The sequence below is a fragment of the Loxodonta africana genome, chromosome 21 (genome assembly GCF_030014295.1).
Source record: "Loxodonta africana isolate mLoxAfr1 chromosome 21, mLoxAfr1.hap2, whole genome shotgun sequence".
NCBI classification, from domain to species: domain Eukaryota; kingdom Metazoa; phylum Chordata; class Mammalia; order Proboscidea; family Elephantidae; genus Loxodonta; species Loxodonta africana.
The window spans coordinates 78,663,660-78,676,774 of NC_087362.1; positions in this window are offsets into that span (position 1 = coordinate 78,663,660).

Consider the following 13,115-nt stretch of genomic DNA (forward strand, 5'->3'; position numbering starts at 1 on the left):
GGGTCAGTTATGAGTTGGAATGTATGAAACAAATATATGATGGAAATTGAGGAGTACAAAACTCCAAGAAATGGTCCTCCCTCCTGGGTCAAAGGATGGAGGACAGAGAAAACAGAGAGATCCAAAACCTTGGAAAAAAAGAAGTCTGGGAGGAAGATTGTTGGTGGAATAAGGACTGTGAAGCGCTACCATATATACTGAGGAATCTGAAGTGTAATGTGGATGCCTAAGGATGGAGACATGCTCATAAAAAATAAAAATAAATAAAAAATAAAAACCTGACAAGGCCTTAAGCTTGAACCTCTGGCTGATCTTTGGGCTCCATGCAAACAGGAAGCGAATGCCAAGGCAGAGTTTTAGGCAGTCTGTGTTAGCATTGAAAGAATGTCCCAGCTCAGAGCCAATCTGCAAAGACTGGGAGAGTATTATTTTTTCTTTTTGGGTACAAGCATTTAAAGAAATCACTGTCAGGTTATGAACTCGCTGTTGAGATAACAGAACAGAAACTTCCGTGGCCACACATGACAAGGAATACAAGCTTTGCAGAAATAATTTGGAAATGTCACTAAGTAAATGGATGATTGGCCCTCAACAATTAAAAAAAAAACCCTAATAACAGGAGAGAACCTGCTTTCTCGTAACCGCAGTATAATATTTAAAATATCCAGTTTTTTCCTCCTTTTCTCATCTTTTAAGTCTTGTTTTGTTTGATGGGCCTGTCCAATCTTTGTCTGAAGGGTGAACCTCAGGAGCGACTTCATTACTGAGCTGAAATGGAGTCCAGGGGTCATACTTTCAGGGTTTCTCCAATCTCTGTCAGGCTAGCAAGTCCTTTCTTTCTTTTTAAGTTAGAATTTTGTTCTTCGTTTTTCTCCAGCTCTGTCCATGACCCTCTATTGTGATCCCCGTCAGAGCACTCAGTGGTGGTAGCCGGGCACCATCTAGTTGTACTGGACGCAAGCCGGTGGAGGCCATCATAGATGTGGTCCATTAGCCCTTTGGACTAATCTTTCTCTTATGTCTTTAGTTTTCTTCGTTCTTCCTTGCTCCTGAAGGGGTGATAACAGTGGAGTATCCTAGATGGTCACTCACAGGCTTTAAGACTCCAGACGCTACTCCCCAAAGTAGAATGTAGAACATTTTCTTTATAAACTGTGTGATACCAATTGAGCTAGACATTACCCGAGACCATGGTCCCCACAGCCCTCAGCCCAGTAATTTGGTCCCTCAGGGAGTTTGGATATGTTGGTGGGGCTTCCATGGCCTTGCCTTCTACAAGTTGTGCTGGCTTCCCCAATATTGTTTACTGCCTTACCCTTCACCAATGATAAAAAAAAAAAATGAATTGTCTATTTAGTGTTTCTCCAGTCCCCCTCCCTTCTCTCGTAACCATCAAAGATTGTTTCTTTTTCTGTACAAACCTTTTCAGTACAGTAGTGGTCTCATACAATATTTGTCCTTTTGTGATTAACTTATTTCACTCAGCATAATGCACTCCAGATTCAGATTCATCCATGTTATGACAGGCTTCACAAATTCATCGTTGTTCTTTATCATTGTTTAATACTCCATCCTGTGTATGTACCACAGTTTGTTTATCTATTCATCTGTTAATGAGCATCTAGGTTGTTTCCATCTTTTTGCTATTGTGAACGATACTGCAATGAACATGGGTGTTCTTATGTCTATTCCTGTGACGACTCCTATTTCTCTAGGATATATTCCTAGGAGTGGGATTGCTGGATCACATGGTATTTCTATTTCTAGCTTTCTAAGGAAGTGCCATATTATTTTCCAACATGGTTGTATCATTTTGCATTCCCACCAGCAATGCATAAGAGTTCCGATCTCTCTGCAGCCTCTCCAACATTTGCTATTTCCTGTTTTAGTGATTTGGGCCGGTAATGCTGGGGTGAGATGGTAGCTCATTGTGATTTGAATTGCATTTCTCTGGTGGGGAATAGCTAGTGATTTGTGAGCATTTCTGCATGTGTCTGTTGGCCTCTTGAATATTTTCTTTGGTGAAGTATCTGTTCATTTCCTTTGCCCATTTTTTCTCCTTTTTTTATTTTTCATTTTATTGTACTTTAGATGAAGGTTTACAGAACAAACTAGTTTCTCATCAGAGTCAGTATACACATTGTTTTATGACATTGGTTAACAACCCCATGACATGGCAACACTCTCCACTCTCAACCCTGGTTTCCCCATTACCAGATTTCCTGTTACCCCCTACCTTCCAGTCCCTGCCCCAGGGCTGGTGCTCCCCTTCAGTCTTGCTTTGTTCCATGGATCTGTTCAATTTTTGGCTAAATTGTGAACCTCAGGAGCAACCTGAAAGCGTGCTTGTGGGCCATAGTCTCAGGGTTTCTCCAATCTCTGTCAGGCCAGCAAGTCTGATCTTTCTTTTTGAGTTGGAATTTTGTTCTACATTTTTCTACAGCTCTGTCTGGGACCCTAAGTTGTGATCCATGTCAGTATTGGTAGCCAGGCACCATCTTGTTGTTCTGGACTCAGTCTGGTGGAGGCGATGGTAGACGTGGTCCATTAGTCTTTTGGACTAATCTTCCCCTTGTATCTTCAGTTTTCTTCATTCTTCCTTGCTCCCGAAGGGATGAGACCAGTGGAGTATCCTAGATGGCTGCTAATGGGCTTTTAAGACCCCAGATGCTACTAACCAAAGTAGAATGTAGAACATATTCTTTATAAACTATGTTATGCCAATCGAGCTAGATATTCCCTGAGATCATGGTCCCCACAGCTCTCAGCCCAGCAATTCAGGCCCTCAGGGGGTCTGGGTGTGTCTATGGAGCTACCATGACCTTGTCTCATTCAGGTTGTGCTGGCTTTCTCAGTATTGTGTACCGTCTTATCCTTCATCAAAGCTTCTACTTATCTATTGTCTATTAAATGTTTTTCCATCCCCACCCCTCCCCACCCTCATAACTATCAAAGATTGTTCCTTTTTGTACATCAACCTTTTCATGAGTGTTTACAGTAGTGGTCTCACTCAATGTTTGTCCTTTTGTAATTGACATTTCACTCAGCATAATGTCCTCCAGATTCATCCTTGTTAGGAGATGCTTCACAGATTCATCATTGTTCTTTATCACGAATGTAGAACAGGGTGTTATAAAAACAAACAAAAAAGGGGGATTATTCAGAGTACAAAAATATAGTTCTGGGAAATTAAGATGTATCAAAAATGACAACTCAATAGCTGGATTAGAAGATAAAGTTGAAAAAAATCTCCCAGAAGGTATAGCAGAAAGGCAAAGAGATAGGAAATTAGAAAACTATTCTAGGAGATCCAACTTGTTAAAAATAGGGAATCCAAGAGGGGGGGAAGAGAGAGAAGAAGGGGTTTCAGTGGGGGAAGAAAATATCAAATAATTCAAAAATTTTTCAAGAACTAAAGAATATCATAGCTTCCTGGAATTATGAATTATGGCAACAAAATTTATTCAAGAAACATTGAGAAGTTTATTAATAGTATTATTTTACCAACCGAATTTATATAACCACTGGAGGAGGGAATTAAATTTACAATAGCCTTTAAATAATGTCAAATGTTTTTCTTTAACAGAAGGAGTTTTGAAAACAATTATTTTGATTTCATGTATTAGACGAAAAAAATTGAACCATGAATGGGGTTCACTGATTTTCTATTTAAAGTATCTGTTGGTACCACTGTAGAACTGGCATCATTTACCCATTAATAGAACCAACATATGTGCACAAGAAAACTTGAAAAAATGAACAAAATTAATTTAGAAGACCAGCCATTTGATCTAACTGAAAAGTCATGTTTCATAGAGTGATATGTAATAGACCTGTGCTGTATATGTCAAAATGTCTTTAAAAAATACTGTCTTTGAGCAGTGTTCTTAAAATAACCAGGAACTTTTGAAGTAGTTGCCGATATTTCTTCAGCAGATATGTGTATTTAGATTTTCAGGTTGTCAGTGATATCCCTGAGCTCCATGTTGGATGGAAAATGTCAACAGACGTTTTGGGAACTTACATGTTCATCATCAACTATCCTGAGACATGAAAATATAGTACTTAATATTTTACTAAACATGCACTTGAATTCTTAAACAAATTGCTACTGAAAGTATTTCTTGCAAAATAAAAAGTGTTACTAAACAAAAAATAACTAAATCATTGTAGATTTACACCAGACAAAAATGCTCATTCTATGAAGCAAGAGCATTCAAACTACACGCTGAGTGCTCTATGACAGGATTTCTCTCAGTCCCTATGTTCTGCCTATATTTCACATATAATGTCCCACATTTACTGACCATCTGGCTGGCAGCCTGGTGACTTTATGCATCTTACAGGCCATAGCACAAGCCACTGAAAAACTGCCTGCTAAATGAAGTGGCTGGCAGAGGCTTTAATACTTCTCCTACCACGATCAGAGGCCATAAGGAGTTATCTAGAGATGCTTGATTTTTATTATTGATCATTCTGCGTACTGTCCTCGGATGATAAAAGTTAGTTATATTGCACCAGGGCAGGATCAGGAAAAAAGAGATGGGGCACTGGTTATTGTCCATGTTTAATAGTGTTTTCAGCTGAGAGCTGCATGTGCATCTCACATATTATGGTACTAGACGGGAACATGCAGGAGCTAGAAGTGTAAAACTGAGGTCTCTACTTTTAGCTTATGTTAGTTCTACTACTAATGATATTTCTTTAAAAAATGAAAAATCTTGGTCAAATATTAAAATGCGTGGGGTGGTAAGACAAGAGGTGTAAACAAGACAGTTAAATCAGGATATTTAATCATTCCGTGTTACTTGTCTGATTTGCCAGAGCAAAAGCCAGACGAGTTGGAGAATATTGGTGGTTAATCCTCAACTTACTCAATTGTTGATGCCGACTGCAGCTGTCTCCCAGACCGTTGTCACTACTGGAAACTCTTGTGTAGCTTTTGATTCAGTAAATGGCTTAAGTTGTATTCTATCAGCAAAAATAATCAGAAGCAGTTTGCCTTTGCCTGGCAAGTACAGCAGCACACTTTCTCAGGACTATGTCTACAGACGATTGATCTATGACTATATCTGGTACCCAGGGAGCTTTCATGTACTATCACCAGGAATAAAGGACACAATGTTTTTGGGACCACTTACTATGTGGTAACTCAAAGGCTACAGCTCTAAAGGCAGTTCATAGCAAGAGAGCGCTCTGGAGCAGATCCAGGCTGCAGTGCAAGCTGCCTTACCACTTTGACCTCATGCCACAAGAAATGCAATGCTAATTTAAATGTCTATGGCAGATAGAAAAGGAGTCCTGGTGGTGCAGTAATTAAAGTGCTTAGCTGCTAACTGAAAGGTTGGCAGTTCGAACCCACTATGTGCTCTGTGGGGGAAAGATGTGGAAGTCTGCTTTCATAAAGATTACATCCTTGGAAACCCTATAAGGCAGTTCTACTCTGTCCTGCAGGGTCACTGAGTCAAAATCAACTCGACAGCAATGGGTATTCTTTCTTTTTTCTATGGTAGATATCCTTGCCTTTGAGCAGATTCCAACTCACAGCAACCCTGTAGTACCGAGTAGAACTGCCCCATAGGGTTTCCAGGGACTGCCTGGTGGATTCGAACTGCTGACTTTTTGATTGGCAGCCAAACTCTTAACCACTACACCACCAGGTTTTCCATAGGGAAGCCTTATAAAGCCTTGGAAAAATCAAAGAGTAGAATTGCAGTTGAGACCCTTAGCATTTTAGAGTACTGTCAACTAGTCTCCATTTGATAGGCAGTTCCTACCTGGCTATTTTCCCTGGGTGGTATAAATAGTTTACATTCTTGAATGATAACTGGACGTTTGACGGTTTAAGCCCTCCCATAGGCACGTCAGAAAAAAGGTCTGCAAATCTACTTCTGAAAAACCTGCCATTGAAAACCCTATGGAGCACAGTTCTACTCTGACATGCATAGGGTGCCCATGAGTCAGAGTCAAGTCAATGGAACTGGTAGTCTAGTAGTACCTAAGTATTGGGCACTGGTAAATACTGACCTCTTGATCACAAGACACCATGTGAGTGTGAAACCTTAGCTGCCTCTATCAGAAAAGAGGTAATTGGAACCATAAATCAGCATTTCAAGAAACAAGGAAAGGAAAAGATGACCCACAGAATATGGGAAATTTTTTGCAAATCATGTATCTGGTAAGGTACTTATATCTAGAATAAAGAAGTCTCACAACCCAAGAATAAAGAGACAAATAATCCAACTAAAAAATATGCAAAAGACCTGAACACATGTTTCTCAAAAGTACATATAAAAACATATACATATAGCTAATAAGCACATGAGAAGATATTTGGCATCTTTTCATGCCAAGACATGTAAGTAAAAACCACAATAAGATAACACTCCACACCCATTAAGATGACTAGAATCAAAAAGTCAGATAACATCAAGTGCTGACAAGGATGTGGAGAAATAGGAACGCTCATACACTGCTGGTAAAAAAAAATTGTGCAGCTGGAAATCAGTCTGGCAGCTCTCAAACGATTAAACACGGTGTTACCATATGACCCAGCAACTCCACTCTAGTAGATATATACCCAAGAGAAAAGAAAACGTATGTCCACACAGAAATTGTACATGAAAACTCATAGCAGAATTATGAACAATAGCCAAAAGGTAGAAACACCCCAATGTCTATCAATGAACAATTGGATAAACAAAATGTCATATATCCATACAAATATTATTCAGCCATAAGGAGAAATGAATTTCTGATTTATGCTACAACATGTATGAACATTGGAAACATTATGCTAAGTGAAATAAGCTAGACACAAAGGGACAAATATTGTAGGATTTCATTTATATGAAATACTGAAATTAGGCAAATGCATAGAGACAGATTAATGGTTACCAGGGGCTATTGATCTGGTTATCACCACTGCTGAGTGTTCAACTTGACAACAGCAGAATAAGAACCTCCATAAGCATCATTCCCCAGTTGGCCCCTGATGTTGGCTATGGGGACAGATTGCGTACATTGGAGCCCTTTTATCATGGAAGTTACAGTTACTTACCAACACTGGAATAGATCCTTGTTCTACATATGATTTTTCCTTCCTTGCTAGCCTTACTTCTACTTTGTTGTTGTTAGGTGCCATCTAGTCAGCTCCAGCTCATGGTGACACTGTGCACAACAAGATGAAACACTTCCCAGTCTTACACTGCTCTCATGATCATTGTTATGCTTGAGCCCATTGTTGCAGCCACTGTGTCAATTCACCTCATTTTTGGTCTTCTTCTTTTTCACTGACCCTCGACTTTACCAAGCCTGGTGTCCTTCTCCAGTGACTGGTCCCTCCTGATAACATGTCCAAAGTATGTGAGATGAAGTCTCACTATCCTCATTTCTAAGAAGCATTCTGGCTGTACTTCTTCCAAGGCAGATTTGTTCATTCTTTTGGCAGTCTGTGGTACACTCAACATTCTTGCCAACACTGTAATTGAAAACTGTCAATTCTTCTTTGGCCTTCCTTCACTGTCCAGCATTCACATGCATATGAAGTGAATGAAAACACCATGGCTTGGGTCAGGCGCACCTTATTCCTTAAAGTGACATCTTTGCTTTATAACACTTTAAAGAGGTCCTTTGCAGCAGATTTTCCCAATGCACTGTCGTTTGATTTTTGCTTCTGGTAGCACCACCATATGTGGACTCATAAATGCCTCATCTATGCCACAGAATCACACATAACACCATCTATAACCAAGAAAATGATCTTACAGAAAAGGCACTGGGGCTATGGGCTTATGCCATGAGTTTTACTATATGCCCCATCACCCAGAAGCAGGTGGCTTGATTGAAATGTGAAGTCACAAGACACCATCTGGCAGACAATACCCTGTGAGGTTGGGCACTCCTTCAGCATACAGTATGTGTCTTATACCAGCAACAAATGTATGGAGTCATTTCCCTTATAGACAGTATGCAGTGGTCTAAAACCAAAAAGATGGAAATGAGAATGCCTCCATATTATTACATATTACTATTACTGTTGTTTTTGTTGTGAGACACGGTTGAGTTCATTCCAACTCATAGCAGCTGTAGGTGCAACAGAATAAAACACTGCTTGGTCCTGCACCCACCATCCTCACAATCATTTCTATATTTGAATCTATTGTTGCAGCCACTGTGTTAATTTATCTAGTTGAGGGACTTTTTTTTTTTTTTTCTTTTTCGCTGACTCCCTAATTTACTAAGCAAGATGTCCTTTTCCAGAGACTGGTCCCTCCTGATAACACGTCCAAAGATGTGAGACAAAGTCTCACCATCCTCACTTCAAGTGAGAATTCTGGCTATACTTCTTCTAAGACATTACTATTACCTACTGTCATGGATTGAATCCTACCCCTAAAATTGTGTATCATCCTGGCTATGCAACGATTCCCAGTATTGTGTGATTGTCCAAGATTTTGTGATCTGTTGTGATTTTCCTATGCACTGTAAATCCTACCTCTATGATGTCAATGAGGTGGGATTATCGGCAGGTATGTTGATGAGACAGGACTCAATCTACAAGATTAGGTTTTGTATTAAGTCGATCTCTTTTGAGGTATAAAAGAGAAAAGTGAGCAGAGAGACAGGGGGACCTCATACCACCAAGAAAGTAGTGCCAGGAGCAGAATGTGTCCTTGGGATGCAGGGTCCCTGTGCTGAGAAGCTCCTAGACCAGGGGAAGATTGATGACAAGGACCTTCCTCTAGAGCCAACAGAGAGAGAAAGCCTTCCCCTGTAGCTGGCACCTTGAATTCAGACTTCTAGCCTCCTAGACTGTAAGAGAATAAATTTGTCTTTGTTAAGACATCTACTTGTGGTATTTCTGTTATAGCAGCACTACATAACTAAGCCACCTACCGAAGAGCCCACACTGGAGTGTGTTACCCCGTGAATGCCCAGACCATGGCATCGCTGCAGAGCGAGCCAGCCCCCCGTGGCCCACCGCGCAGCTGCCTACCAGGAGGCTGGGCAGCAGCGCTGCTCCAGCTTGGTCTGCCGGCTCCCTCAGTGCCAGTGGATGGTGAGTGGTTGGGAGGTGCAGGGCCTGGGGTGGTGCCTGGGGTCCCGGTGGGGAAGGGGAAGCTCACCGAGGCTGCTCCTTCAGAAGGAATGGGCAAGCAGAGAGCCTGGGAGGGAATGAGGCAAACAGCCCTCCTGTAACCCAGCATCCCTATCCGGACCCTTCTAGTCTCCTCTTGCCCTGGCTCAGCAATCTCCCTATGCCGCTGAATCTTCCCTTTAGTACCAGGTGCAGCCGGAGGGAGCCTGTGGTCAGCCCTTCAGTCCTTCCGCTGGCTTTCCCAAGATCTCCATGAAAATTCTTTAAAAAAAAGTTGCCTCTAGGGTGCCCTCAAACCTATTCTGCAGAGATTTAATTTTCCATCATCCCTCATTTCTCAACATCTAATAAATGTGTCTTCAGAAGGCAAGGTCAGTGTTTGGAAGACTCCTTCCAATATTTTGACTTGGTTCAGAAAGATCTGAAAGATGAGTGGGAATAAACTAGGCAAAGACGGGAGGAGAGTATGCCCTGGGTAGAGGGAATAGCAGGTGCAAAAGCCCTGTGCATGGCAGGGAAAATGGGAAACAGGATATCAGAGAGAGTCTCTGGAGCCAAGGGTACAAGGCGAGGATGTCGTGCCAGATGAGGCTGGAGAAAGAGATAGGGGCTAGATTATTGCAGAATCTCTTAGAGTCGACCCATTTTGTTCTTCGAAGCTGCACTCAGCTTTTAATACTTTCCTTAAATTAGTGTGGTCAGAGCCCTGCCATCAAGTCCATTCTGAAAAGCTCATTCAGCTGTATTTTGATTTTGAAACAAAACCCCCTTGATTTGGGGGATCTGAAAGAAGAAAGCTTCAAGGCCAGGAGCTTTCACACCCATGAGAGGTTTCCAGTTAGTCCAAGATTGGTAAAGGAGAAAAACCCTTGGCTGATTCAGGATGCTTTGTAATGATATAAAATGTCTTTCCTATTTAGCAATGTTGGGTAAAACTAGAAGAAGACAGGGTAAAAAGAATAGTGGTGGTTTGGGGAAAGGGGAAAACCACGAGAAAAAAGAACGCTAGATACTCTCAGAATTTTCACTGTTTTTTGTCCTTAATACCACTTAAAGGGCTCTTTGCTTCTGATCAAGGATGAACGTCTTATTGCCGTTAAAGACCACTGTTAATTCTTTAGTTAAGTTGAGATATAATTCATATAACATAAAATTCAATATTTTGGAGTGTCCAATTCTGTTGCTTTTACTCTATTCACTGTATTGTGTAACCATCACCACCATCTGATTTCAGAACATTCTGGAAGAGAGGAAAAAAAAAAAAAATCTAAAACCAGTCAGTCCACTATTAATTCTTTACGGTAGTATTTTTTTTTTTTTTTGCTTGAACGACACTGAGATATGAAAATTAAGCTAATTTTAAAGAAGGCAAGTAGAATAAATAGGAGCCCTATTAATTTTTGAATTACATGTACTGTTGCACCAATTTTCATTCCTTATAAGAAATATCTGTGTCATCCAGGTTTTCAAGTTCACCCCGTTATAACTGCTTAAGCAGAATGGCAGATGGATAGGGATCAATATTTTGTGCTTATTTGACTTGATGTTGGTCAGAGAAAATTGTAGGCAGAAATATCATTGGATAAAAAGAAAGTAACAACAGCAGCAGAACACATGTTTTCTTGTTTTGTTAGGAATGCCTCCTTTCCTCCCTTCTTCTTCCTTTTCTGGTGGAGAATTATAGTTACACTTCCTTTTAAGAAACTCCATTTGCTGGAGGCAGGGCCAAGATGGCTGACTAGGTAGAAGCTACCACGGATCCCTTTTGCAAAAAAGACTCTGAAAAACAAGTGAATCGATCACATGCATGACAATCTATGAGCCCTGGCCATCAAACACAGAACTAAGGAGTTGACCTGAGTGACAGGGGAGAGAAAAGCCGCACAGTGAAGCAGCGACTGCTTCTGGAACTGGCGTCCTCCGCCACAGGCTCTAGCCCTCGCAGTTCCCCGGTGCCAAAGTGGCTGGGCTGATCACAGCCTACTGAGACGGGACAAGCACAGGACGTAGCCCTAACCCCTAACCCCCTGGAGTAACCTTGGCAGAAACTCAGCCAGTGCAAGCAGGCTGCACACTGACGCGGCTGACAAGAGAACGAGAACCCATGGGGAAGCAGAGACTGTTTTTGGAGCCTGGAGCCAGTGTCCCAGTCAGAAAACCTTGGCACTGGCCTTTGGTCTAAGCACAGAGGAGCAGATCACGGCTTCCTGAGATGGCACAAGCACGGGACAAAGCCCTAACCCCTTGGAGAAACCTCAGTGGGAAACAGCCAGCGCACGCAGGCTACACGCCGATGCAGCTGACAGAAGTAGGAGAAATCACAGGGAAGGAGCAACTGGCTTTGGTGCCTGGAGTGCAGCTTCCCAGCCAGAAAACCTTGGCAATAGGCTTTGGACTAGGAGCAAAGGAGCTGATCACGGCTTCCTGAGACAGCACAAGCATGGGATGCAGGCCTGACCCTCAGGGGCAATCTCAACCCAGCCAGCACACACAGGCTACACGCCTTTCTGGAATCTCAGATAAAACAGTCTTCACCAAACAAGGTAAGTAACTTTGTCTATATTGTGCTACTCTCTCCTATCTGTCTGATCCCTCCCCTCCCTGCCCCAGGCGGCTTCATTAACATTGGAATTTCCTGGGCCAGGGAGTGAAGTGCTCTGCGGTTTTTTTTTTTCTAACCCATTCTCCTGGCCTGACAGAAGCAGCAATTAACAATCTGGGAGAGAAAATCCTTCCCTGACTTTCTTAAACTGGAATAATAATACAGAACCAGCTCCAGCCAAGCAAAGAGATCCACAGTCTCTGGCTTTCATCCATACAGGGAACCAGGTGGCTATTATAATGCAAAGGCAATTCTGATAGAAATCTGACTGTAATTCTTTTAGCAAAGCAGTGCAAAGACAAGTTTTGGAGGTCTGATACCTCTCTACCTATTAAACAGAGCCCTCACTGATCCACAGCAGGGAACTGAGGGCTAAAGCTCCACCCACACCACCTAACCACCTGCTAAAGGGGTCTGAGGATAGTGACGCCTACCACTCTTTAGAGGTACAAGCATTGGGTGCCTAATGTACAGCAGCAGAGCCCACCCACCAAAGTGCTCTGGGAATAGAGAAACTGCTACCTCACTGGCACATGGGGGAAGGCTGTCAGCCTTGTGCCCTCCTCAGAGTGTGACCCCATGCCGCAACTAGAATCTGGTGCATACAACCACTACTCCTCTAAGTAAAGAGGTGACAGCCTACACCACACACTAGGTGACCCACAATCAGCACACCTAAGCTGATTCTATTCAAGAATAGTGAATGGACTCATAGGTTCATATATCCGGTAACTGCTCAAACCAGCTGGTAATAGGACATAAGTGATTCAAAGGCTACAATAATCAAGATAGCGCAATCTAGTAGCCCATCTGGATATATTGAAACAAACCAAAACAAGAAGATAAACCTCAGTGAGCAAATATAAAATAAATCATTACAATATCTTATAGATGGCTCGGAGACAGCAGTCGATATCAAATCACATAAAGAAGCAGACCATGATTGCTTCTACAAATCCCCAAATTAAAGAATCAAAATCTTTCCCAAATGAAGATACATTCCTGGAATTGCCAGGTGTAGAATATAAAAAACCAATACACAGAATGCTTGAAGACATCAGAGATGACCTCAGAAATAAGGAAATCTACAGAAAAAACCAAGGAACACACTGATAAAGCAGTTGAAGAAAACAAAAAGATTATTCAAGAACATAGTGAAAAAATTAACGAGCTGCAAGAATCCATAGAGAGACAGCATTCAGAAATCCAAAAGATTAATAATAAAATTACAGAATTAGACAACTCCATAGGAAGTCAGAGGAGCAGAACTGAGGAACTGGAATGCAGAGTGGGGGAGTTAGAGGATAAGGCAATTGACACCAATACAGTTGAAGAAAAATCTGATAAAAGAATTTTAAAAAATGAAGAAACCCTAAAAATCATGTGGGACTCTATCAAGAAGACTAACTTGCA